The sequence below is a fragment of the Poecilia formosa genome, unplaced genomic scaffold (genome assembly GCF_000485575.1).
Source record: "Poecilia formosa unplaced genomic scaffold, Poecilia_formosa-5.1.2 Scaffold61, whole genome shotgun sequence".
Classification (NCBI taxonomy): domain Eukaryota; kingdom Metazoa; phylum Chordata; class Actinopteri; order Cyprinodontiformes; family Poeciliidae; genus Poecilia; species Poecilia formosa.
Window position 1 is genome coordinate 674,421 of NW_006800000.1, and position 27,135 is coordinate 701,555.

General features: G+C 37.2%; 1 protein-coding gene across 4 annotated transcripts in view; it reads left to right on the top strand.

The window, feature by feature from the left end:
• Nucleotides 1–50: 50 nt before the first annotated feature.
• Nucleotides 51–27,135, top strand: part of syt7b (synaptotagmin VIIb) — a 102,037-nt gene continuing 74,952 nt past the window's right edge. The window contains exon 1 of one of the 4 annotated variants that reach the window (XM_016672444.1): nucleotides 51–1,157. The gene's annotated coding sequence lies outside the window, so the exon portion shown is untranslated. The remainder of the gene's footprint in view (nucleotides 1,158–27,135) is intronic. The other 3 variants (XM_016672446.1, XM_016672447.1, XM_007554045.2) reach the window with 3 other exon arrangements.

Here is a 27,135-nt window from a genome sequence, read left to right on the forward strand (position 1 = left end):
TACTTCTTCTTGTATTTTAATATTCATTAGCTTCTATTATTGGACAGTAACAGCTCCGTCCTTGACACCAAGATGAACGCAGCTGATTTATGAGCAACACTAGAGATCGCCAGAGAGCCACGTTCCACGCGTAGCTCCGGGCGAACGTGAATCGTGAGTAAATGCTCCTTATCGGCTGTGTGGGGCTATTGGCTGAAATGGCATCATGATGATAATGAAAGCGCATCGGCTGCTTACAATAATGACTCCAATGAAACCGTTAAACGGGCTCAGCACGTGAGCAACAGAATAAATCTGAAGCACGACTTGGGCAGGTTGTGCGTAAAAGGCATCCTTTTCACAAATCCTCACAACGAATCGCCCATCACTGTCTCTGTTCCGAAACCAATGGCAGGATAAGAGGGGAATGCAGGTCTGACAACAAGAATTCGTGTCGTTCAGTTTTGAACTGTGCTTTTCACCCGCTGTTTCCAGTTGGGACTGTGACGAGGCTCAGATTTTGCGCTTCCCTTTTGGTGCTTAAATGAGCAAGAATCGGCTGTATTAAAAAAAAAAAAGAAGAAAAGAACTACACACACACACACACACACGAAAGCCTCAGTTTATTTCGGTTTACGTAAATGTCAGGATGGGCCCCTGATTGAGGAGCTCCAAGTGAAGTCCGGTTGTGCCGTGATGAAGACCTTTGATAAAAACGGCCAGCATCCGAGGGCGTGCGGATTCCTCGCCTCCTCTCCGAGTAGACGACCTCCTACTGACTTACTTCACGTCACCCCACCCGTCTGCCTGGCGTCTCCTCCTTTAAACCCTCTGCTCCGACCAGTCCTTTGAGCGAATCCGGGCTCAGACGATAAACGTACTCGGAGAGAAAGCGGACAGAGCCACAACACAGACTCCAAACCTCACCTAGACTACCTGCTCCAACTGGAGGGGGAAGAGAGAGGCGGTAGAGGAGGACGCACAGCGCACAAGTGCAGGCGCGTCCCTGTGTGCCAGTTGAACAACGCATCAGGCGGGCAAAGAGAGCAGAAATAAATTGGAATAAGAGTTCACGTCGACAACTCTATTGGAGAAGCGTACAGCTTAGTTAGAAGGCAGCCTAAATGAGTACATGGTAAGAAGAGTCATGCATCTCAACCAAGAGGACAGCAGCAAAGGTGAGCAAAAGATTCCACTGTCGACTATTGGTGGATAATTTGAAATCATTTCCAGATGCAAAGCTCTTGCGTTGATTTCCAGACGCCCTTGAATGGGCCATATATAAGTCAGGTGCACGCATGTTTTCTTTTTTTGTTTGTTTGTTGTTGTTTTGTTTTTGTTTTTCCCTCTGCCAACAAGCTAATGGTAATTGATTTGATTGTCTGCGATTGATACAGCGTGTGTTTCTCCAAAACGCGCTGGAAAGCAAAGAGTAGGAGTGTTGCATCAACTGAAGGTGGCAGGATAGTGCGAGACAGCCACTTGGGCACTTGTTGTGCTCGATTTGGATGCGCTGTGTTCGGGTCTGTTCCCATGAGGTGACTCGAGAACATACGCACAAGGTCACAATGTTGGGAAGCCCTTGCAATGAGGTGTTAGTAGTTTTTTTGTTGTTGTTTTTTTTTTTTTTGCTATCTGTGACTGCAAAACAGACGTGTCATGGCAGGGGAAGAATTAGAGAGCAGACAGTGGGTAATGACACAAGCCCCCTCTGCTATCACGATAAATAATAGGTTTTGATGTATCCAGGAGTCACCCACTATCACTTTCCTCTAAGGCTTTGAAATGAGGTTCAGGTCACTGACTAACACCTGATGCTGGAGGAGATTCGTCCCCTGGAAATCTGTGTGGATGACGCAGCCTCTGTCTCATTACATACAGTTAAAAGAAGCATTGATTATTTTAGGTCCACCACACCCAGTTTTATTAGGTCAGACGTTATTTTAATGACTGACGTCTGGTGCATACTAATGCTTCCCTAAAATATTGAAAATCCCACAACTCTACTGTAAATACACTAGCGAAATAAGTAAGAACATTTCTGGCAGTGAGGTGATTTTCACAGTTAAAACACACATAGTAGATGATATGTCCCTCAGAATAGCACAGAGATAATAATATCATGTTTCTTTTTATTTATTTATTTATTTATTATTTATTTATTTTTTTCACATCTTTATGCTGTGAGAGGCTGTCTGCTCATTTTAACCAGCTGTAGGTATGCGCTGTTTTTAGTGAGGTGCTCCCCATGTGGTGAGTGGTGCCCTGTAAAGTGGCACGCTGCATCATATAAAATGTCTTGCGACCTCATTGCCAGATACGAGTTCGCCAGGGACAAAAGATGAGTCACCATCCGCGAGGAGAAATGATTTCATGATTACATGACAGATTTGGTCTGTGTGGTCTTTGTTGTTGTTGCTCATGTTTCAGAGAAACGCATTTCCTTCCTAAAGTTAAAACTTTAAGTGTTTTCCAGATCTTCATCTCTACTTGAACTCGATCTTCAGCAAAGTCCTCCAAATCAGATTTGATGCCTCACTTAGATTGCCTTATGGGAAAAAAAAAAAAAAAGCTTAAGTTTTGTCAGCTGTTACATTCTGCGATGTCCGCAGGACGTTCATGTAACATCAAACTAATTTATTGAAGTGAAGAAATGTGACTGTGTGTATGTGTTTATGTTGCATCTGTCAGCCTGTAGGAGACAGGATGGTTGTCCATATGACTCTAAGCAAGAGATAACTTTATGAGAGTCGTGCAAGTCAAACGTAAGGTTAAATGTCACACCCGAGCCCCATTTGAGCTGTTTTATGTAGAAAAATAGCGATGTTTAAAATTTCGTACAAAATGTTCTTTTATTAGGAGACATTTTCAACAATTAGAATCTCTTTTAAAACAGATGGCTCTTTCTGCTTATAGGCTCTACACGGTGTCAGATTGAATCCAATCAATAACTCACGGTCATTAGGGGAAAGTTATAGTCCAGCCTCCAGCTTTAATTGTCACGTTGCATTATCTTAGATAGTTGGCACAACACAGTTTTCAGAAGAGATCGTTTTTTTTTTTTGTTTTTTTTTTTGAAGATACTTTCACGGAAAGCATGTCTGATTTATCTAAAGTAAAAGCCACTGGTTTTTTTTAATAGGACTGCACAGTGGAACATTTGTGAGCGCTGTTGCCTTGCAGCAAGTAGGCCATGGGTTCAAATACCAGCCAGGGGTCTTTCTGCATGCATGCTCTTCTGTGGATGTGTGAGTTGTGTCCAGGTATCCTGTTACTCAGGCTTTCTCCCACCGTACAAAATATGACTGCTAATATGTCTCCCTGTGAATGTGTGTTATTTGTCTTGTGTGTTCATGTGTTGCCCCGTGATGGACTGGTGACCCGCTCACCCTTATCCAATGAATCCTAGAGATGGACACCGTACATCAGCATCCATGCAACAATAACGAATGGATGTTTAATGGTGTGGATCTGTAGATTTACAATGACACCAGGATAAACATCTCATCAGTTTTTGAGTAATGGTTAGAGTTTAATAATATTGTGATCTGGAAAACTTTTGTTCTGTTTGCAACAGACATGAAGTCACAGAAATATAGTTAAAAGTCAAGTTTAGAAGATCAGCACATCCCACCAAGAGTCAATCCATCAGTAAAAACAAAAAAAAAGGTTCTATACCCACATGGATATAAAATTGCAGATACATTTCAGAAATATACTGTAAATTATTTATGTAAGTCTTAATCCTTTTTTGGAGGAGTACAGATTAATTACTTTGCATTATTTAATGCTTTAACTCCCAATAAATCAGGCACAAGGAGAGCATCACCTATTTATGTTTTACCCAATTTAATCTGAAATCAAGCTAAAGATAACATTGTTTAAATTGTATTGCTTTGCTTTTCACATAAGTTATCCATATTGCTTTTTAATATAATTTGTCATAGTTATATAGTTATCTCCTTTTGAATACAGGAGCAGAATTTATACTTACTGGCAGGGCGACATGAAGACTGAATAACAAAAGTTGTGATCTGTTTGTTATTGTCAATATAACTTTATACTCATGAGACAAGATGATTCAAGGTGCAGGGCTTATGAGAACAAAAATGTAAACAGTAAAGCTAAAGAAACTAAGAATCACATTTCCGTATTTGTTAGACATTTAAAATGCCTCACAAAAAACTAATTGTTTTAAATTATCCTTGATCTGCGTAGAATAACTAACTTTGGATTTGGCATTGAAAATGACTGTAGTTTTCAATGAGGTTCATCTAAGTGGCTATAACAGCAAAATGAGCACAGATATCACTTTTGTGTTTTTTCACAGATACAATTTCGGTTCGCAGATTTGAAATTGTCAGAGTAAAACTGTTGTACAAACTTCTAGTTCAGGCTTTACTGGATTCGCTTTAACAGTTTAAGGTTAAAATGAACTGTTTCTAAAAAAGCAAAAGAAACTCGAAAAAATCTCTAGCTGCAGCTTCTCCCCCCGCCCCCCAACACCTGTTGCTAACACCGTTTCCAAAACACCCTTACCAGAGTTGTAGTGATTGGTGGTATTTTTCTTGGCCGATCTATGGTCCTTTGCATAAGTTGCTAAAGAAAATGCAGCCAATTATGTCTCCAAATATTTGAATTTCATCTCCTTCATCTGTTATACAACAGCTGGTTGACAACTTAAATCTGTTCTCTAGTGTGTCAAAAAAGGGTTTGTGAATTTGTGACTTTTAAAAAGGAAGAGAGGCAAATACCTTAATACCTGGAAGGGCTTTTTCTCTATTTGTTTTATTTTTGGTTTTGCACTGTTTGCTTTTTATTGAAACAGTTGTGTGCTCATTACTTTATATTAAATTCAGCTTTTGTAGTAGACAGAAAACAAAGGATTTCCATACTTTTCAGAAAGAAAGGAAGAAAAACAACCAATAAAAAAAAAAGAAAAATGCCTTCATGTGAACTCTGTTACCTAAGGTTGAATCCTCCCTTAAAATGATTGGATTTATGTTGCTTATCTGTAGTTGTACATGTGGGATCTTTGCTAATCTTGTCTCTTTTTCTCCCTAAATTAAATTAGTTCTGTTAAACCATAGCTGAAACATATTCATTCATCTTATCTTTGACAATAAAAAATAGATAAAATATAATAACTATGGGTGTCATTTCTTGACCGAGAGAGGGGGTTTTCAGTTTTAGTGTATACATAAAAATATCTAGAGTTTTGGATTCTTCACAGAGCATTTGGTCATCAGCATTTTTCTCTACTGTAGTTAGTTTGTTGGTGCTGGAGTAAAGAAACTGTCCAGGTGTTAATGTCAGGTATAAAAAAATCCTTACAGCATAGTGAAAAAAACACTAATTATGAAGCCGGCACATGAGCTGTCAAGAGATAACTGCCTAATATTAGCCACATTCAGATTCAGCAAGAAATGTGTAATTAATTTCAAAACTAATGGACTGGAATCTTATTAGTGGTTTAAAACAAACTGGGTGAGAGGGAAGTGAGACAGAGCAGTAATTACCAGAATTGGAAACAAAGGTATTTTTATTCCCAGTTTAACTGTGAGCCATAGTGTTGGGACGCAAGCCACTCACATTTAGTCTCAAGAGAAGCAGATAGCTAGCGACTAGAGAGGGGAAATATTCCTCGGTTCGACTTTTCTATGCACATATTAATAACCAAAGATGAGCACGATAGAAGACCCCATCAAAATGGAGACTTACTTATAAGTCAAACTGGCAGAGCCAAAGAAAAACACACAATGTATCACAGAGTGGGACTGAGGTTATCTTCTTTGTGGTGAGAAAGATTAAAAAATGAATTCCTCCGTTTCATGAAGCTGTCACATCAATTTTCACTTGAAGTGTGGAAGCTTAAATTGAAGGAAGAGAAACCAGAACTTCATGGTGAAATACGCCATCGATTTTCTTTGGCCTTTGGAAGCAAGTAAAATCCCCAAAATATGCCAAGCATTTGTTACAATGTTATTCAATTTTGGTTGTCAGCATACCTGAACGGGGATATTTTCACCAAAAATCTTCCTTGTCAAACATAAGGTTCCTCTGCAGTCTGGAAAAGTCTAAGAAAGTATGGAATGTTGTTTGCACTTTGTTTCAAGTCTGGATTGATACGGAAAGAAATATTTGTATTTTCGACTGATAGCCCGTCCACCCGTCCGTCCATCCATCCATCCATCTTTGAGAATATGGAAAATTTGAAAGTTAAATATACAAAATGTGTAGTGACCCTTAATAGAGTAACCAATCTGGATGACTTGGTCTTCCACAGCTTCTTTATCTGCATATAATGCGAGAATAGATGCTTGCGAGCTACGAGTTTAACTCCTAGCCACGCTTGATGAAGCTGTTTTTGCCACCGTTTCATCTGGCTCTGCTTGTAAATTAGAGTTTGTGAGCCTCGTTAAGCAAGCGCAGACATATTTTACAGCTGTTTTGCTATTTTGACAAAACAACAACTAAACTAAATATAAAGACTGATGCTCAAGCTCACTGTGCTCACAGATTCTCTGGGAAACAGGAAAATGCATGTGAAAGCTCACACTGTCTTTTAGACGCTGTGAAGGCTGCCAGACAGCCCTCTTGCAGGTCTTGCGAGTTGGCAGCCCAACTGAGACTAGCAGAGACCGCTCTGCCCTGGTCCGTGAGACCTTTGCAGTGATGAGTCCAAGGCAGAGTGAAACCAGGGCAGCTCCGTGGGCAGCTTGCTGAAATACACCAAGATGTTGCCTTGGGCTTAATTGGTGAAAGTCAGTACCCCTCATTATCCATTTAGTTGTATGTTTCTGTTCCTTTCAAGGCCCAGCAGCCACTTTTTTAAGGAAATGCAAAACTAGTTAAGTTCTTAGAGAGAAACCTTCTGACATCATGGTCGTACTCATGTTACAGATGATGTGGGGAGCTGCTTGTTATTGCAGAAAACATACATGTAGACTGGAGCTGTTGCATCATTACATGTGTGAAAAAACCCCATCAAGAACCACCAATTTGGACATCCAAATAAATATTTAATTGCAATGTTTTTATGTATTATTTTATGTTATCACTGCATGAGAAGAAGCTCTTACTTTCAGGATGTGCTCGATTTTATACCAGTTTGCTTTTGTTTGGCATATTTTTGCTTTTGAGAACAACCAGGCAAGCAGCCAGTGATTTAGACATGTCGGGTTTCCCTTATGCATGTATTTGTCACAGAGACAACATAGAAACAAATAGTTGTTTTTAAAGTTCTTAGACCATCATGGGTTTTCTTCTTTCAAGTTTCTACAATCTTTTGACAGCCTTCAATTAAGAATGTCATTTGTTGGAGTGAGAGTCCTGTTTAATGAGTTAAATATGAAATAAGTAACAAAAACTCACTAAAATTTTAACCCGTTAAAAACATCACAGAAAAAAACCCATTACATTTCACCTTCACACAGTCTTAAGACACAGTCTTTAGATCCCACAAGTTTTTTACTCTGTGCTTGGTCTGGTGGGGTTGCACTGAGCTTGTGTCCGCCCCGGCCTCCCCGCTGTCTGACCGTGACATTTTTCGATCTCCCCCTGAGCATTACGTTAAGATCGAGTGAGAGTTAAGAGAAATCTTCTCTACCTATACTGATCAGTGTGAACCTGACTTGTAACTAAAAATCTTGTTTTGTTTTGTTTTTAACCAAGTTGACATTTTAAAAACTAATCTTAAATTAATTTATCAGACAACCGTTTGTTTTAAATTTCTCATTTGGCCCGCAGTTAGTGGCAGGAATTAGCTGGATCACAGGCACATCTATAAATAACTTGGCAAACCAAATGATATGCAACCATACATTCTTGGTGACAACTGATAAAATAGCAGGGCCTTTTCTGTGTTGAGCTTCTATCATTAGTATTAGTCTGTGTTTCAAAGCTTCTACATAACCGTGTTAAAGCAGTTTGTCTGTGCAACACGCTAGTTGTCCACCTTATATGACTGACGTCTGTTGTTTCCGTTTGACCCTTTTAACCTTGCTTTGATTTCACTTTCCACTTATTACAATTTATAGTGAAGATTTTGATGAGAGAATTTAGTTGAAGTTGGCTAAAGAAATGTACCATTGCAGCAAAAGTGTGGGCAGCAAATGTTACTGGCAGTACGGGGAGGAGGGCTGGTGGAGAAGACAGAAATAGATAATTGGAGACAGCGACTGAGAGGGAGGGAGGTAGCAGATATTTTTTTTTTTTTTTTGACAATGTCTATGTTATGCCTCGTAGTAGTGGGTGCTTTTGAGGAGGAAGCAAAAGACAGAAAGACACGTACACTGGGACTTTTAATAAGTGAACTCATTGAAGTAACACTGGTCTCCAGAGGGTGTGCACTGAGATGGTAAAGAGAAGAAATGCTGAGGGAAAAAAAGTAAGGATCTAGAATGGGAAGCTTACTTATAGTAAAAAAATATATATATAAAAATGAGTTTGGCCTCTGAGCTTATTTGTTTTGGGAAATGCTGACTTAATTAGCAGGACTTTATTTAGGTATTTTTGTTAAAGTCCTGCTTAAAATTGTATCTCTTGTGTTCTCAGTTAAAACAATAACAAAAAAATCCTCATAACCACGAGAAGCTCATACAACAAAGATACCCAAGAGTCAGTGTTTTTGAAGTGTAACGTAATATTCACGATCATGTTGTTTGGAAGGCATAATGTTCACTGCACAGCTGAAACCGGGTGATTGAGAGGACGGATATTCACTTTGTTACAGACTGCAGTTTGTGGCAATAGGTGATACTATTTTCAATATCAATTTGTAGTGGGAAAACACTTATTATGCTCTTTTTGTAAACTCCCGTGTTGTATTCTGGGAAGAAGAAATTGAAGGTCACTGAGATTAGATCTACCTTCCAGATTGCTCTCTGTATCATGTTCTCAGCTCCGTTCTTTATCTTGTTTTGACTTCGGTACAGGCAGAAAGTGTAAAAAAAACAAACAAAAAAAAAAAACACAAAATGAGCTGTAGTTGCTGTAAAACATTCCGTAAAAAGCTCACAGTTGTTTGGTTTTGGTTTGGCAAAAAAGCGCATTAGACAAATAATGGTTGTTGTTAAGGTTGTTGTTTCTCCTTCACAGCTTTGCCTTCATTTCTGACCTACAGGATTAATTTTTACAAGGAGAACATAAAAATGGCCAGCATACCATTGAAATATGTTTTATCTTCTATTTAGACTTTCATTTGATCACTACTTGAATGACTTTATTTAATTGGACTAAAGGTTATGTTAAATGTTGAAAAAAATGACAGTATTTATTCTGCAGTGCATTTTTATTACAATAATAATAATAATAATAATAATAATAATAATAATAATAATGCAAATATGGAGAGTTCTTGGCTTTGGTATTTTATAAAAGAGGGGAAAACACTTGTACATATATTTATACATTTACTTAGTTAGGCAATAACTAAATCATACACCTTAAAAAAATGAGAAAACTGTCCTCTTTTAAACACGGCCCTAGAATCGAATATGACAACATTCGGTTATTTGCCTGAATTTTCTATTTAAGCTTTAAAGATGGGCTGAAAAGAAACAGAAAAAAATGAATCTTGAAAAGTATTCAAATTTGAAGAAAAGGAAATGTGGAGGAATCCTAAAGAAAAAAAAATGTAGCTGGACATGATGTTTCTCCAAGTTTGAAAGTGAGCGTTTAGATAATGTTCAACATGCATAATGTTGAACGTTGTTAATTCTAGTAAGTATATAATGCTACGTTCCCAGTTTTTGAAGGCTTTCTTGTGAGAAATCGTTGCCATTTGTCTTCTCTCTGTGAGGTCAGTTCAGCTCAGGTTTAGAGCAAAACATGAAGGAAATGGTTAAAATGAGAGCACTTACTGCCACATGAATGGAAATGGTATCCATGCAGAAACCATGCTACCCTGGAAAGCATTGCACTAAAATTCTTCAGTGTAGGTACTTCAGTTGTCAAGAAAGATACAGAATAAAAGAACGGAGGTGATGTTTTACACTATTTGTTGTTTCATTCGCAGAATTTACTTAAATTAATAGAAAGCATTTCATCCACCACCTTTGATTTAGTTTTCCTCTGTAACTGAATAAAGTCATATTTATTCCAAATATTATTTTATAACCTATCTCGTGCATATATAAGGAAGATTTCCATGATCCTCCTTACAGGTCGAGTATAGTTCTCCATGATAAGTTGCATCAACATCATCTTTATCAAATGGCTTTTTGTTTGTACTGACTAAAATGGTCTTTACACATAGTAAATCCCATAAAAGAATGTAGCACACATCTTTGAGAAACTTCGCCTTGTGTAAATTGTGCAAATGTGTCTACCCAGAATTATGTTACAATTATTTTATAATTGGACTGAAACATAATCACCAGCTGCATTACACCTAATGACTGTTTTGTTTACTATAAACAAAGAGCAATATTCATAATCACACAAGAGTCAGTGGAAGCGTACTGGAGTGTATTGAAGACACACAAATTAGATAATTGTTATATTGAAAAAAACGTGTAACCTCAAAAAAGTATTTAACCCCATTTAAACCCCATAAGGTTTTCATATTTTAACACACTATAAAATTCTGATACTCCTAAGTAAAAATCAAGGGCAACCAATTCCCTTAGCCTAATTGGTTCACTTATTAATAATTTAATTTCAATATAAATCCAGCTGCTCTGCCAAGGCCTCAGAAGTAGAATAAAATCCAAGGAGCACACCCAACAGATCAGAAATAAACTTGTGGAGAGGTTTAAAGCTGAGTTACGGTGTAACCTAGTAAACCAAACTTTTCACAGAACTCTGTTCAGTAAATCATACTACAATCATAGGAGAACTGTAAACAGATACTAAAAAAATACATTGCTAAAAGGCCAGACAAGTAAGCATTTATTTATTATTATTTTTTTTTTAGAGAAACAGACAAGAGGCTCATCTTTTGAGGAGATGCAGAGATTCACAGTTTCAGAGATCCACAGTCTAAAAACCTGAGCTTTATGGAACACTGTTAAGACGACAGTCTCCCTTTTATGACCTCTGTTCAATTATTGAACGAAGGCCATAAAAAGTCCTGTTTGCAGTGAGACATGTTGGGGTTACAGAAAGCATGTGGAAGAAGATGACATAGTCAGATGAACAAAGTAGACTTTTGGTCTGCAGACTTCCTTAGAAAGGATGAGGAAAGAAGTAAGGAGGAAGAGAGATCTGCCAACTGGAACAGTAATAATTATTTTTAACCCTCTTTCAGTGTTTTATGATGCTCTTAGTTTGAAGTGTGTGGCTTATTATGAGTGGTTTTGCATCAAAGGCACTTTAGGAAGTTGTCATCATCTTGATAAAAATAAACACCATGACTCAGTTATGTTTTCTAATGATGAACTGCTTGCTGGACAAAGAGAAAAAAATTATCAAGTAAAAGTTTTACAGTTGAGAAAGGCATCATGTTTTGACATCATAATGTGAAAAAAAAATAATAATAAAAATCCCTAAAACTTTTCAGTGTATTCAAAGTCCACAAAGGAATATTTCTGCCTCATCTTTTAGTTGTGAAACTTTTGTGATGTGAGACCTTGGGTATATTTTTTCTTTTCAGAATATAAACTACCTAGAGGACAGTCGGATTCAGTGACAGACAGTCCTCCTGGAAAAGTGATATTTTTTCTGATCACTGCTGTCTCTTAATTTGTGAATATAATGAAGTTATCCTTGTAAGTTGAGTTATTCAGTGACACTTAATTACAATGAAAAGGTGAACTATTTTATCTGTTCATATCTATCTGTTTCAGATCTATGTTATGTTCCACTGGACATAAATGACAATGATAGATTATTGAAATTAAAGCAATTTTTGGGTTAGTGAATGTCTAAAATCAGGAACATGGTGTATGTCCACATTTGGCTGAAATTGGCAACAATACAAATCCACCTCTTAAAGTAAATTGTTTCCTGGAAGAAGGTAAAAATGCCAATCTTTCACAATGAATTATTATATCTGGCTTAACTACCATGGCAGGCAGATTGTACATGGTGTTATGAGATTATTAGATTCCCCTTGCCATCGTTTCGTTACAGGAAAAGAAATGGCACTCCTGCACTGGCTGCTTTCCAACCAATAATGGCATTGTGCCTATGCATTTCATCTTCCCAAACTGCATTTTCTTTTGACTATTTCAGATGTGCTATATGAAAAAAATCTGCATATAGGCAAATTTCTCTACAGAAAAATCTGTGAATATTAGTGCGGTCTCAATTTAGAATGTCAATTTACTATGTATAAATGAAAGCGACAGCTAAGTGCAATGTTGAAATTGCATCTGTTGCTCATTAGGCCAGTATTGCAGTATATGAACCAATTTGCTATAAGTTGTGGTTTTTCATCACCCACATGCTGCTGTCATCTGAATGGGAAGTTTGTCCAGAATAGGAAATCTGATTAAGTAAGAAGCTTCAGTTCACAAGCTTTTTGCTTGTGCTGTGACGTGGCTTGGGACAGACAACTCTATCATTCACTTTTGGAGACTCACAAGCTTCCTTCTTGTCAGATTATCCAACTGTAGGACATCCTTCATCCAGGCTTTCAGATTTTTGTTGACCTGCTGATAAGTCCAGACCCGTGTGGAAACGACAAGTGTTAAAGCAGCGATCAGCTGATTGTTGCAGCATCCGAGGATGTTGCTGATATTGTTCGGGGCTCCTGTTTCGTCCCAGAGAGACTGTGTGTGACTGTGAAAGGCACTCAGGATGAGTAAGGTAGAGGGCTATTTGTGGTTTGTTCTTCTGCCCAGAATGGATGCTTGAGTGAAGGAGCTCTGTTGCATCAGTTGTAAACATGCAACTTGGCTCTTCCTGAGTAACCGAGTAGGGAAGGGAGAAAAGGAAGAAAAGGAAAGAAGGAAGAGGAGGGATGGAAGAAAGTTAGAAATAATCCCAGTACAAGGTGTATGCACCCCACCTCCACAGACAAAGCTGAACAGGATATTATAAGAGGCGGTATCAGCGGTCTATCCAGGAACAGATGGTGAGACAGAGCTATACACAGACAGGATCTTCCTTCCAGTCCAGAACTGAAAGAGAAAAGGATCCGCATCTACATTCATAGACACACAAAGAAACAGTGTTGGACTTATAAAGGTCTTTATGAGGAAGCATCAACGATTTGAAAACCTCCATGGCTGTCATTGACACCTCCCCCCCCCATCTCTTCATTTCCTCTTTCCTGTTAGGTTTTCTCTCCTTTTTATTTCTCTGTTTCTGCACCAAGCCTCACCATCTTCCAGGGCTCCACTTTATCCACAGCCTGATACCAAAGTGACAGGCTTACACATTTAAATACCAACAAAAATCTTTTGGATTTTAGAGCCAAAACGTTTATGTTGGACTGGTAAAATATTTACCCAGATAGTGAAAAAGAAATGTCTTTAAAAAAAGGTAATCTCAAAAGGCTCTTAGGGACTGTTTAACATACGACAAATGTTTAATTTACAGTCAATTAGATTTAAAATTTGCTTGATGTACATGAAAGCTCCTGCAGTGTGTCAGCCTGGGGTGGAGTTGGTGTCAGCTGGTGTCAAGGTTGCATGTGGAGTTGTAGGAGTTGTGCAGACCTGTAATTAATAGGATGGTTGAAGTCTGCAGGGCGAACTGCTGCAGGCCACCATTATGCATATACACTGACCACAAATTTAAATACACCACTCACACAGTATCTCACAGGTAACAAAAACCTTTCTGAACATTTCCCATATTCAGTTTTTTTTTATCTACCTACTCCCAGTAGTGTACAATGTCAAAATAAAAAGAAACACAATGGAAAAAAACACTGATGTTCTCTCATCTAGGACAGGGTTACAAAAGCACCTTAACGCCTTCCAGAAAAAAAAAAAAAAAAAACTGTTTCTAAAATAGAATAAAAATATATTATTTCCAATACTTTGGAAATGTGCATGTAACAGTAGAAAAGTGACAGGACATTGAGGTACACAAAGAGAAAAGTAATAAAAATACCAAAAAAGCAAAATTATAAATAATATAATGTAATGATGCAATGTTACAACAAAATTCTGTGCAGTTACCTGAAATGGCATAATCCAAGAAATGTCCAACTCAGTAGAAAAATGTTTTAAAAATGTACAAAAGGTGAATCTGTGTTTGTGGGTTAATGCAGCAAGCCGTTTAAAATATGTCAAATAAAAATTGGAAAATCAACAAGGATGTGCAGATACCAGCAGAAATGTCATTTAAAATCAGTAAAACCAAAAATAACAGTCCAATACCAGCAGCAATGAAAACAATTATTAGAATAGTGATAGCAGTGATAGTTACAGAGTTTAATAACTGCTGAGAGGAAGGATCTCCGACATGCTCCTTTGTGGACTCAGGATGCAACAGTCTGTCGCTAGCTCCATTAATTGCGGAATTTAAAGTAGAGAAATAAATTAGTTTAATGGAAACACACCAATTTAGAAAAAAAAACTAAATCTTTTTCAGTCAATTAATTGATTGATTAGAATAGGTTCTTGTGTTTACTAATGATTCAATCATTAACTCATATTGTTAATATTTTGATCTTTTCTCTCTCTTAAAAAAATCAACATACTGTGTCTTTAATAAAGTTGGAACTGAATTGTTGCTGATCAGCTCCAACACATTGTCATTGTGAAGAACGTACACTACAGCTCGGAAAACTATATCTGAAACAAACAAACAAACAAAAAAAAAACATGAAAAGATTTCTTAGGTTAAATGTCATGTTTTATTATTTTGTCCCTTTCTTATTGATCCTCCCCAACTATTTAAGATGTTTGGTTTTTTTGTTTAAGGTTTTGTTGGCTCTAGTGGCCTTTATTTGACAGGAAAGAGGGTAATGACATGTGGCAAATGTCACCAGGCCAGGATTTGAACCTGCAACCACTGCCATGAGGACCAAGGCCTCAATACGTGGGGGTTGTGCTTTGCCCCTGCGCCACCAAAGCATCCATCTATTTAAGATGTTAAAACATAAAACAAACCTAAAGTCTGATTCAGAAGCTATTATTTTAGTGATCAATTTATCCATTTCAGTATTTGGCTGACATCAACCCTTGGAGCTGAAGCTTTATAGCCTCCATTGGGTTTTTTTTTTCCCCTCTTCCCTTTTGATGAGAAGAGAGGGATGTGTCGCCGCACAGGGACGCTCGCCTTGGACTGAGTCAGCCGTAGCCTTTACCTGGCCACCTTGCTGCTGCTGTGTCCTTCTCATGGTAGTTGAGCAGCAGCTACAGATGCACAGCAGTGTCATTCTCCTGGGGCAGTGATGGCACAGAGGTGACTCACATTTAAAGAGCAGTCTAGACAGACCGTTGTACAGCCAGTGAATTATGTTAAGGCAGGTAACTCTCAACGTGAACATTTTGAGGTTTCTTTGCAGATTTACTCCCTGGTTGGACACGATATTGCATTAACGATTGCACAATAGTTTTGTTATTTTATGTGTTACCATCAATAGTGTCATCTTTAGTTTTTATCTTCTGTAATTTGGTGACTGTAAAATTTTAACTGTAAAAGCAGCAGTAAAATATAGGGTGCTTTTAGAAGCTTGGTGAGACGTGCATTAACTCCCAATGCCCCCACCCCAACCCTCTGCCCCCATGTTTCCGCTTACAACCGAACGCCCACCACCTGCACACTTCCACTGATGACTTCAATTGCAATATTCTTGTTATCAGATACCTGTTCAGTGCACTCTCCACAGGGGGAATGAGGTGGTGAGATATGAATGTGTGTGCTTGTGTACAGGTTAGCATAATGGAGCGCCCCCATCCTTTTGCAAATTAGACTGTTTGCTGTTGCATATGTCTGTTTGCAGGGACGCGCAACCGTTTGCATGAGCCATTTGTATCAATGTCAAGCAGATATCTTCCCACCCCTGCCTTCCTTTTCTCTCTCTCTCTCTCTCTCTCTCTCTGGTTCATATTCTGTTTTTGTTTTTCCCTGTGTGAGTCTGAAGTCATAACACATTTAACTGTTTAAATTGTATTGATGGAAAGTGGCCAAGAATAGCAAGGGCAGAGCTGGGAGGAAGATGGAGGGCAGGCCTCTACTGAGAAGTCTGGAGAGCCAAAAGCAAGGCCTTCAAAGGGGATTTTAAAAGCACTTCCTTTATTCAGTAAACAATAATAGACAGAGATAGAGAGTAAGTTTGTTCATTTTGGTCAGTTGATGAGTTTTTAACTCTTAATTTTTATGGGTGGCTTGTTTGCTTTTCATACAGACAAAAGTTGAAACAAACTGAAATCTGTCACATAAACCTCAGGAGAATATTTGTGTATTGTTAGGATGTGTTGTACATAGAAGAAGCTGATTCTGGTTTTGAGCTAGAGGGGAAAAAAAGAACTGAATCATCTCTTTTAAGCAAGAATATCTGAGGAGTTCACCAAATGATTTTTAGAAGGTGTCTTGAAAGTTGCAAAGGGTTTTATGCTTCATTGCCATTGTTTATTTGATTTTTTTTTCCTCTGCCACATTTGACAGTGTAACAGAAACCTAAATATGTTTGCAGCATACACTTGCAAACTGCAAAGACTTGGAAAACAACCATACCAAGATCACTGGTTTGGCAATTTCCAGTCTTGAATCATCTAACAGGACAATGTTTAATCCATAGTTTGAAAATGGAAAGAGTATAGCACAGCTGCTATCCACCTAAGCTTTGAGGTTTTTATTAAAAAGGTAGAAAAAGGATGAAAATTGTAAAATTGTTCAAAAGAGAGAGAGAGTGTGTGTGTGGAAAAAGACAAAGACAATATATTTTTTATCAGGAGGAGAAAATATAAGAGAAATTCTGCAACTAGTTTGTGTGTTTGCTTGGATGCTTTTATTGGTTGGCTTAAGGTCAGAAGTGAGAAAAAAGAAAACCAGGAATTTCAGTCAGCTTAGAGCCTGGCCTTCTTTATTTATTAACACATGCTTTGAATATTTTTTGAAAAACCATCAAGAGACCATGTTGGTTATTTCACTCCTGCGTGAAAATGGAATTAAATGAATAAACAAGAAAGTGAACCAGCACTTTATTTAAACTTATTAAAACACGCACATGAGAGTTTCTCTGTATTTATTACCAATTAGTCAAATTTTGTTTCAGTATTTTTTTTTAGAAAACAGAATCATGCTACTGTTAAATTTAATTTTCTTAAAGATGTGTTGAAAATACTTAGATTTGTTTTATTTTTTATTTTACTGCTTGTCCATCCCTCAGTTTGTATCTTATTGCCTGTGTTGACCAATGAGTTTGCTGTATCCATTCCTTTTCATTTCAGTTTCACAGTGGGCCAGAATCTTAAAACTGGTAAAAAAATATGAATATTAAGCATAGAAACACATCTGAAATCAGTTGTCTGTGCATGTTTGCATATAAAACCGTATAGGTGTATACCTAAAGATATAGAAATGAGAGGTGGAGAAAGATGACCTTGATGAACATTATCATTTAAGCTGGTATTTCAAAATGACCTTGGCTGAGGAGGCTTTATTAATCATTAATTTAGTTTATTCTGTGCTCTACACTCTCCCATGCGTTTCTGCATCTTACATCATTCATCAGGAGCTCTGATTAACTTTACTTTTGTGTTCAGTTACAGTAGTGCTTATTTTTTTTACCGAAGAGAAACTTGAGGCATTGCCTATAATGGCTATGATAAATTCTGACAGTCACCTGGGAAGTCCATAGAATCAGGAAACATCAATTTTTTCTGACGGAATAACCTAGTCATTCAGTATATCAGGTGGTCAGCTGATATAATTTCTTTTCTGTGCACTTAACCATGCTCAACTCTGACCTAACCCTACGTAGCAACCTCAGGTTATTGATCACAGGTTTGTATCGGACAAAGCAAAGCAAGATGGATGCATCACTTCATGCATCTCCTTTCTTATCCTGGTCGATATGCCTGTCACTCTGGAACAGAATAAATCCTTTTAATTTTTAACCCAGTCTTCGTTATGTTCACCAGCTTCGTAGATGTTTTCTTTTGTTTCAAGTGTGCCAATAATTTGACCCTGCTGAAACTGTTTAATATCTTTTTCATGATCACAGTGTATGTCTTGGTAGTTGTGTCACAAATGAAACCACACTAAGTGGATCAGTTAGGGTAAATAATATTTTTCCGGCTAAAACATAATCATCTATGCAGTTATCCAGTGGAGGATAACTGCTGTACCTGTTTGCTTTGGTCCCAGACCCAGAAGTGCCTCCTTTAGAACAGACACTACATCTTATTCTAAGATTGTTTTAGCCTTTTATTTTTTAGGTCTTTATTCTCATTGGTAAATGATTTGCAATATTGTAAAGGTGATTTAATACTGCCAACATATATAATTATGTATCCTTAAAGAGCCTCACATATTTCTTTTTTTTTTAAGCTATGTTGTTTGCAGTGGTGAATATTTTCATGGGTTCTGTTTTCTTATTTACCATGATGCAATACTGCAGATGTCGGTGTGCAACCTGTAGATCATTTGAACTCTTTGAAGAAGAAACGTGAACAGAACTAGGATGCAGAGAGGACGACGTGTCTCCTTGCTGTGCTACTTTAGGTTCCAAGCCACACAGGGGGGAAAATACAGTTTTAGTTTTTTTTTTTTTGCAATAATCTGCAGCCTCTAAATGCTTGTGTAATCTGGAAAGTATGTGACAGTTAGATGGATGACCATGCTTCTAAAAACACTTTAGACAATGAACAAAAATATACTTTCAGTCTTATAAATGGGGTTGTAGCAGGATGAGTTAAATCACCTAACCATAAAATTATCAGTAAAATTATCTTACTCTATGAGTTTTGAAACATTACACAAGACTTTTCTTATCCAGCAATGTGATTTTAAAACAGCAAAACTTTCTCGTGATTTCATTCTGTATCTAGTTATAGGTAATAATTTTCATCATGTCACTTCTTTTTACTTACCCTCTCTTTATTTCTCAAAATCTCTCTGGGCTGTTGGGTGAGTCACCTTGCATGTCTCAGTGATGCTACACATCCACAGGCACACACACGACCAGCATGCTAAAATAAATTTGGTAAACAAGGCAGATATATTTATTGTGATGGAAACAAGTTTTAATAGGATGAAAGAAAACTATCCATGACAAATTAAAGTGTAGACATTTGTTAAACGTTTTTATGAACCTTTTTATTCTTGTGTTGGACAGTTTTACTCAACCTTTTTTTTAACCCTTGGTTTAAAATATGCCATAACGAAGTAAGGCATGCTCACTTTTATTCAGCAAGTTGGTTTTTAGAGGAATTTTTAATGTTTGATTAGAAATCATGGGGTGAAATGATTATGATCATTATTGGACTTTTATTCCTTCCAAAGATGTATTCTTGTTGTGCTTGGGAGACAATCCTCCTGAACTCTCACTCTCACCAATCCAACTTCAACATGTTACAGTGCGCTAAAAACACAATTCAGGAGATCACCCTTTTCTTTTATAGTTAAAAATTGTCTTTACACCCGTCCATCCATTGTCCAGATTTGTTCAACACACTTTTAGCATCTTATGCTACTAGAAATTTATGTGCTCACTGAACACAACTGAAAATCTCACCGGATGTCTAGCTGACAACTGCTAAGACAAGTTGGTGATGATATTCTCAGATTGAAATTCAAACTTCTAAAGCAAATAAATATCACAGCTACCTTTATTTTTAGGGTTTTATGGATTCTGTAAATATTTAGGGATTTTACTCTATTACTTTTCGCAAAATATTAAGCTTGGGTGTCGCATGTATGCAACCGCAGATACAAAAATTAGAATATCATGAAAAAAAAACATCGCTGACTGTGGAAGCCTTTTACTGGACGTCTACGAACACGGACTCTGTGCCTCTCCACTCTTCCTCTATACACAGGGACCTTGAATGAAATGCAAACTTTGCTTTCATCTGAAAAGTGTGTTTTGGACCCCTGAACAACAGACCAGTTCTTTTTCTTCTCAGTCCAAGTATCACACTTTTGATGTCTCTGATTCAGGAGTGGCTCGACATGAGGAATTCAACATCTGTAGTCCATGTGCAGGATTTGTCTGTGCATGACGGCTCTTGATGCAGCCTCAGTCTGCTCCTTGTGAAGCTTTTCCAAATCCTTAAATGGACTTTGCTCAATCTTCTCAAGGTTGCGGTTAACCTTTTTTTCCTGCTACTCTTTTTTCCTTACGCTGAACTTTCTATGAATACATTTAGATTTAGCATGCTGTGAACAACCAGCTTCTTTGACAATGATCTTTTATGGCTTATCCTCTCTGTGAAAGGGTTTCAATGACTGTTTTCTGAACATCTGTCCAGTCACCAGTCTTCTCCCTGGTGGTGTCACTCACTGACCCAGACTGAGAGTGTTGAAATACTCAGGGAACTTTGCAGGTGTTTTGAGTTAATTAGCTGATTAGGAAGCGGCGCCACAAGTTTCCATTATCTAACTTTTTCACGGTATTCAAATTTTATGAGACACTGAATTTCAGTATCTTTTCATTATCTGTAAGCCACAATCATCAAAATGACCAAAAATAAAAGTTATAGATATTTCGCTCCATATATAATAAATCTGTATGAGCTTCGCTTTCACAATATTAACATTTTCTAACCGTACTTGCAAATAATGTTACAAATTTAGTGATTTTATATACTTGAGTTTAGATTTAAATGTCTTTAATAGTAACAAAATACCAGCACTCTAAATGAAAACCTCCAAACTAACAGTGAGCAGCTTCTTCTGTTCAGACATTAGGATGTTCTTAAAAAAAACATTTATGGAGTTTTTAGCTGTATGATTTCCTTGGTTTTCCTCAAGAATTTTACCAAAATTCACATGGCGTAACATTCCCACTTATGTGTCAATAGATGAAACAGCTGATTCTGCTTTGCTACTCTTATTTCGGAGGTTGTGTCTTAACGAAATCTATTTAGACATCCTCCCACTCCCACTTTACCATCTCATATCTGGCTCAGGCTAAGCATGTGCTTAAATCCTCACTGACATCTGTGGCCCTAAAGAGCAGAGAAGGACACAGAAATCCAGCAGCTTCATGTGCTTAATGGTAAGGTGCATTAGGTTACTGCTGTCATGCCCCCTGGCTGTTGCAAAGAAGAGCTCAATGGGAATGGCTGAACTTCTCTTATGAATTAGAAATGACATATTAGAGAGTACATTAAATTAGTCATGACAAAGGATTCATGCTCGAGACCAATATTAAAACACTCTACCTCTAATAGTGACTAATTATTCTTGTGCCTGATTTTGTAAATGCACATTAAAAATTAGACACAGTGTTACCTTGCTCTTTCACAGTTGAGGACTTGTAAAACAATACATGTTTTTGAGGAGGCACGATGGTAAATAAGTTAACCCAAAACATTCTAATGTCGCAATTTTCTTACAAAAGCCCGTGTTAGCATCATCGTTAAAATTTATATAATGCATCACATAATTTATGAGTAAAATCAAACAGAACCTCCCCCAAGAAACAACATATTAAGGGTATGATTTCCTCTTCCCGAGGAAAAAAAATGGCCATCACTAAGACACTTACAACATTTTATAATTACCAGGCTGCAAGAAATTAGGTCAGGGCCGGGAGGTGAGGAATGGAAATCTTGCTCCAGCATCAGCATGTCTGTCTACTGCAAGTTTTATACCCCCTGATCCTTGATCTACATAGATTTGCAACAATTTTCTTCTAGTTTGGTTCAAGTTTTTGCCTTCCCCTCAACATGTCACGTATAAGACCTGTTTCATAAAGATGTGCATACATATCTTTATGTAGCCATGATCTTAAAACATATATCTATTTGATATTATAACAGTAATTTATAGAAACAATATTAAAATAAAAACCGTAACAAACAGGAGGTGTTCTTCTTTTGACAAAGCCCTAAAGAAAATTCAAGTCACATATTTTTTACTCTGAGATACATTTATGCAAGATTTCAATACCTAGATTTATAATCTTTAACAAAGTGCTGTCAAACCACTTAAAAAATAATCAAATACCACTATTCGACACAAAAAAGAAAAGCTTTTCAGTTCCTATAAAATTGTATGATGTTTTCACCTTGTATTGATGTCTCACTCCACCACAGATATTCTCCAGATTTAGATTTTTAATCTAAATCTGTGTGGCGACAATCATTCATGGGGTTAACTCTCAAAAGCAGTGATTCACGTACTTTTCCTCCTGTCGACATTTTTCAGATATCATCATGTCTGCCTCAGACACCAGCCAGTTTTTATTGATCAACTTTGTCATAGTTTTTAATAGCAATTTTCTGCTGCAGAAAAATGAAACTCAGCTGATTTTGGAGTCGCATCAACAACGCACAATCGCACACCACGATCTCTAATTTGAAAAACTTACCGATTATGTCACAGAAATATATGATCTCACTGGCTGCACAGTCACCAGCAAACAAGATTTAAACGATTAAAGTGTAAAACTGGCATGACATGAGACTCTCAAGGTCTTGCTGTCAATAGGGTTGGTGTCGCCCTCCATTGCAAAGTAATATATCAAGCTGGTGTGAAGCAATTCTGAGCTCCTAAATGTGAGATTTAATTTAGTAAGCTATACCCATAGGGGTCAGTACGGCAGCGCCTTTTCTTCCTTTAAGATCCAGTGAGGAGGGAAACTATCTGGACTGCCTTTCCTTTTCAGGAGTGCACTGTTAAAATACTTGCTCAAGTCTGTTCCACGGTGCATTTGGCAAAAGACAGGAAAACACCTTGAAAAAACTGCCACAAGACAGAATACAAACTCACTTTCACAGCTTCATTTGGAATCCACACTGTTCACTGCACACAAATGTGCAGGTGGTTTCAATAAAAGTGAACATAACCTGACAGTGCGATATTTTGTTAACTTAATTTAAAAAGCAAAAAGCGCTTTGAGGTCCTCTGGACTTGATAAAGCGTTATACAAGCACAGGCCATTTTTAAAAAGTATAGATGTGGTGGTTACCAGTGCAGGTGGGCAAACTATAGAAAGATAATTGTGTGTCGCTATTGAAGAGAAGGTGGACGCAAAGATATGTGCACTCAGACATGATGAGAACATGAAATCTCCATACAGGTGCTTCTGCCAGCCACAGTGGACCAGCGATCACATCCTTGTGCTTCACCTACACAACGCCCAGACGACATGAACGCAGTGCAGACTTTGTGAAAAAAATGTTAAATACAAGAAAACCAGAGTTAGACATATCACACCTTAATAAATTAGATCTAGCAACTCTTTTCTATCCTTGTATAAGTATGCTTCCTGTTGAAAGAAGGTGAAATGAAATGGATACTGCCGTTTGCATTCACTTGTTCCCACAGAACACGTCTATAAATGGGTCTCTCTAACTTCCTCTTAGGTCTAAGTGTGTGTGTGTTCATGATGGCCCTGTGTGTCTCTGTGTTGCCCTGCGATGGATTGTCAAACTGAGTGTCTCCACCTTTAGACCAATGACCACCAGCTCCCATGTGACCCTGCACAGACAGTCGGGTACAGACTCGAATTTAATGTTTTTGTTAGATCGACATCATGCATTTTACTTTTAATGTGTTTAATCAATTCAAATTTACTCACATTTGATCAATAAGATTGTAATAGCAGCTCACATTTAATATCCCCAAAATCCTTTCAGGATGTGAAACCTGACCCCGTAAACCACAAACCAGCTTCAGACAAACTCAGTGTGATGACTTTCATATCGTATCATGAAAAGAAGAAAACAAAATTAAATCAGAGTTATGTCACTTAAACTGTCCAAGACTGTTTGGGGATTACACTAAATTATATAACTCGGCACGGTTCACTCGTTCAGACCCACCAGAATCCAGCAAGTGACTAAAAGGAGTGAAGAACAAGGACTGTCTGTGAGAAAGGAAAGAAAGTCATTAAAGGTATAGAGAAATTAGATTTACGAACATGAAGTCAGCGTACTGATGTATTCTGTAGTTTGTCAACTTTCCAAGAATGCCAACAATTGCAGAACATCATCCTGTACTGGAGACGCCTACTGATTTCTAAAAATATGGTAGGTTGGCAGTAAAGCCATGATGTATCTCAGTCTGAACCTTCCTACATCTTTTAAGATCTATTTTTAGGAAAGATGGCATAGCATTCGTAATTATAAGTGGGGAAAATGTTATAAATGTCTTTAATATCTAAGCTGAGTGCCTACATATAAATTGGTCTAAGCTTTCAGGCAAAAAAAAAAAAAAGAGTTGAAGGTGAGAGCGGACATAGAGTCACTTCCATTACGACACACCTTATATAATCCTGCAGAGAGGATAAGGTGAAAATGCTTTTGCTTGACTACACCCATACTCTAATTCTGTGGCAAGAACAATTTCCAGTCAACAAAGTTATTCACAACCATACTGAAGAAAATGGCCTTGACGCATCCAATCAAAATTCACAAAATTCTGTTTGAATTATGTGGTCGCTCGCGTAACACGAGTCCTTTTTAGACATTATGATATTAGCTATTTACATGCATGTTTACATTTTTTTATTTATAAATGAATAAAGTTTAAAGGATGTCACCTATGTTTTCTTTACATTTAACTTGTTTTCTTTCTCTCTGAAATGTAATTATCTTACAGGAATTATCTTTAAAATGAAACAACTGCCAAAACTGTAAAAACAATGAAGTTTATGTATTCCCCATTATGCTTTTCCTGATAATATTAATTCAAAGTGTAATAACTGACTATCTGTTCTCTACAAACAAAACCACTTTATCTTTGACTATGGTGTATAAAGTAGGGCTGAATGATATACTGAAATTGCCATTTGGTAACAATTCTTCCAGTGCTCATTTCCAATGTACTTTGGGATCTTTAGTGTCTCTATTATCTGTGTCAGTTCTGAGCATGTACTGGACTGGGACTCGGTAAACAGATTGGATATCTTATTGGCATCCTTTATACAGGAAGCAACAGACCACACATTTTTAAACAAGCATTGCAATGATTATGATTAATGCAGCCCTCAGATGCATCTATTAAAACATTTCCATTCTGTTAGGAATCCACTAAAGGTTGTGGTACTGAGTTTATTTCAACAGATCAGTTGTTGTCAAAACAATAACTAGTAGCGACAGTAACATCATGAGTACAGTGGTTCCTGTGGCTTCATGTTGTAATTACTTGGTTATTTGCATTCTTTAGTGTTCAGCCTTATTATGAATTTTCTTTCGACATCTTAAAACTGGTGTATTATAAGGCAGAAAAAAATGTTACTGCGTGCAATTCCCATGTTTTGTATTTTTAATAAGGTTTACATTGCATTAAAGTTTCACATTTAAGACATAGACCTAATTAAAAATGAAGACAGACAGGGATTCTGGTGGCTAAATATTGCTGCTCCTCTGCTGGGTTCAGCTGATTCAACCAACAACATAATCTCTTGAACTCCTGCTGGCAGACCTCCAAGAAGCTTTTAACTAAGAGGAATCTCTTGGCAGGGGATTGTAATAAAAATGTAAAACCAATATTAAAAGCCAACAGGTGAAATGTACTTCCGAAGATTCTTTCTTTCTTTCTCTCTCTCTCTCTCTCTCTCTCTCTCTCTCTCTCTCTCTCTCAATCTTGCCCTCTCCCTTCCCTTTCTCTCCTTCTTTCTTTTCCCACCTGGTTTTATGTAACATGTAACCAGAGGCAGGTAGTAACATTTATTCTGTTGCATCTGCTTGAATGACTTTTTTAGAAAAAAAAAGTACTTTTAGAAGTAGATTTGTTGCACTGTACTTTTTTATTTTTACTTGAGTCAAATTTTTCTTCAGTACTGCTTCTCTTACTTGAGTAAAACCTCTGCATACACTCCCCACTGACTAAAGAAGAAAAACGCTGCAACCAATATGTCACAAAGACAGTATATGTTAAAGTGAGTCTTACTGTTTGTGCTCAATCTTTATTATTCTAATTTTAGTTTCTATCTGCTAAGAGTTTTGTGCCATTTGGAGGTCACTGCATATATATATATATATATATATATATATATATATATATATATATATATATATATGTGTGTGTGTGTGTGTGTGTGTGTGTGTGTGTGTGTGTGTGTGTGTGTGCGTGTCCGTGTGTGTGTGTGCGTGTACATTACCTACTGTAAGTATTGGTTTGATAAGTTTTACATAGAAAAAACATATTTAGAAAATTATTTATTCTTTTTCACATAACATTATAGATATTTTTTGTCTGAGTCTATAATTTTTAAATATTAAATCAGATGTTCTGATGTGCAGACTGGGAGTGAAAACCACTACCCAAACTGGAGAACATAGAGAAATATTCAGTTCAAGTTTAAAATATTTGTGATGGTCCGACCAGTCAAGGACAAGGACAAAGGCATATATAAAAAAATATCTTCCATTTATTTTTTTCCAAAAAACATCTTAACAAAAGGTTTCAACAACAAATCTAAAAAATATAACAAAATGGGCCCAAAAGAAATCAACTAAGGCAAACATAACTTGAGATAACAAACCAAAAACTGACCTCACACAATGAACACACAGGGGGATTTATACAAACAGGCTAGCCTACACAAACGAGGAGGGGTAGGGAAGGAGACAAAGACAAATAATGTATAAACATAAATGACTAATTTAAACTAAAACATTTTGACTTAAACACCACTATAAAAACCAAAATAACCTAACACCAAAAAGGTTTTAGCAATTATGCCATTGGTGGAGAGAGGCAGATTTTTTCCACATCAAGTCCCCTGCTTCCAGCAGCCTGATGGACTGTTCCACTTCCTGGTGTTCCTTTCAGCCAACCCCCTTCTGTCAGCCAGTCCTTAAACTCAGCAAACAAAATAGTTAATGATCTTAAAAAAACATAAGGCGTTTACTAAATGTATGCACCCAAATTAGTAAACAGCCTAATGCAATAACCACCACCAAAGAAAAAGTGAAAATCTAAATATATTATATGAAAACATTTAAATAAATACTAACACTGAGGAAAAGGTGGAGGAACCTCCACAATATTGTATTAATAGAAAGTGGGCCTCCTCGTTAGGTGCACTGTGTTAGTACCAGGTTGGACACCATTTTTATTATAATCCTTGGTTAGTAGAATTGTATTTTCAGTTTCCATTTCTTAATTGATGTCTTTCAACATGTCAGA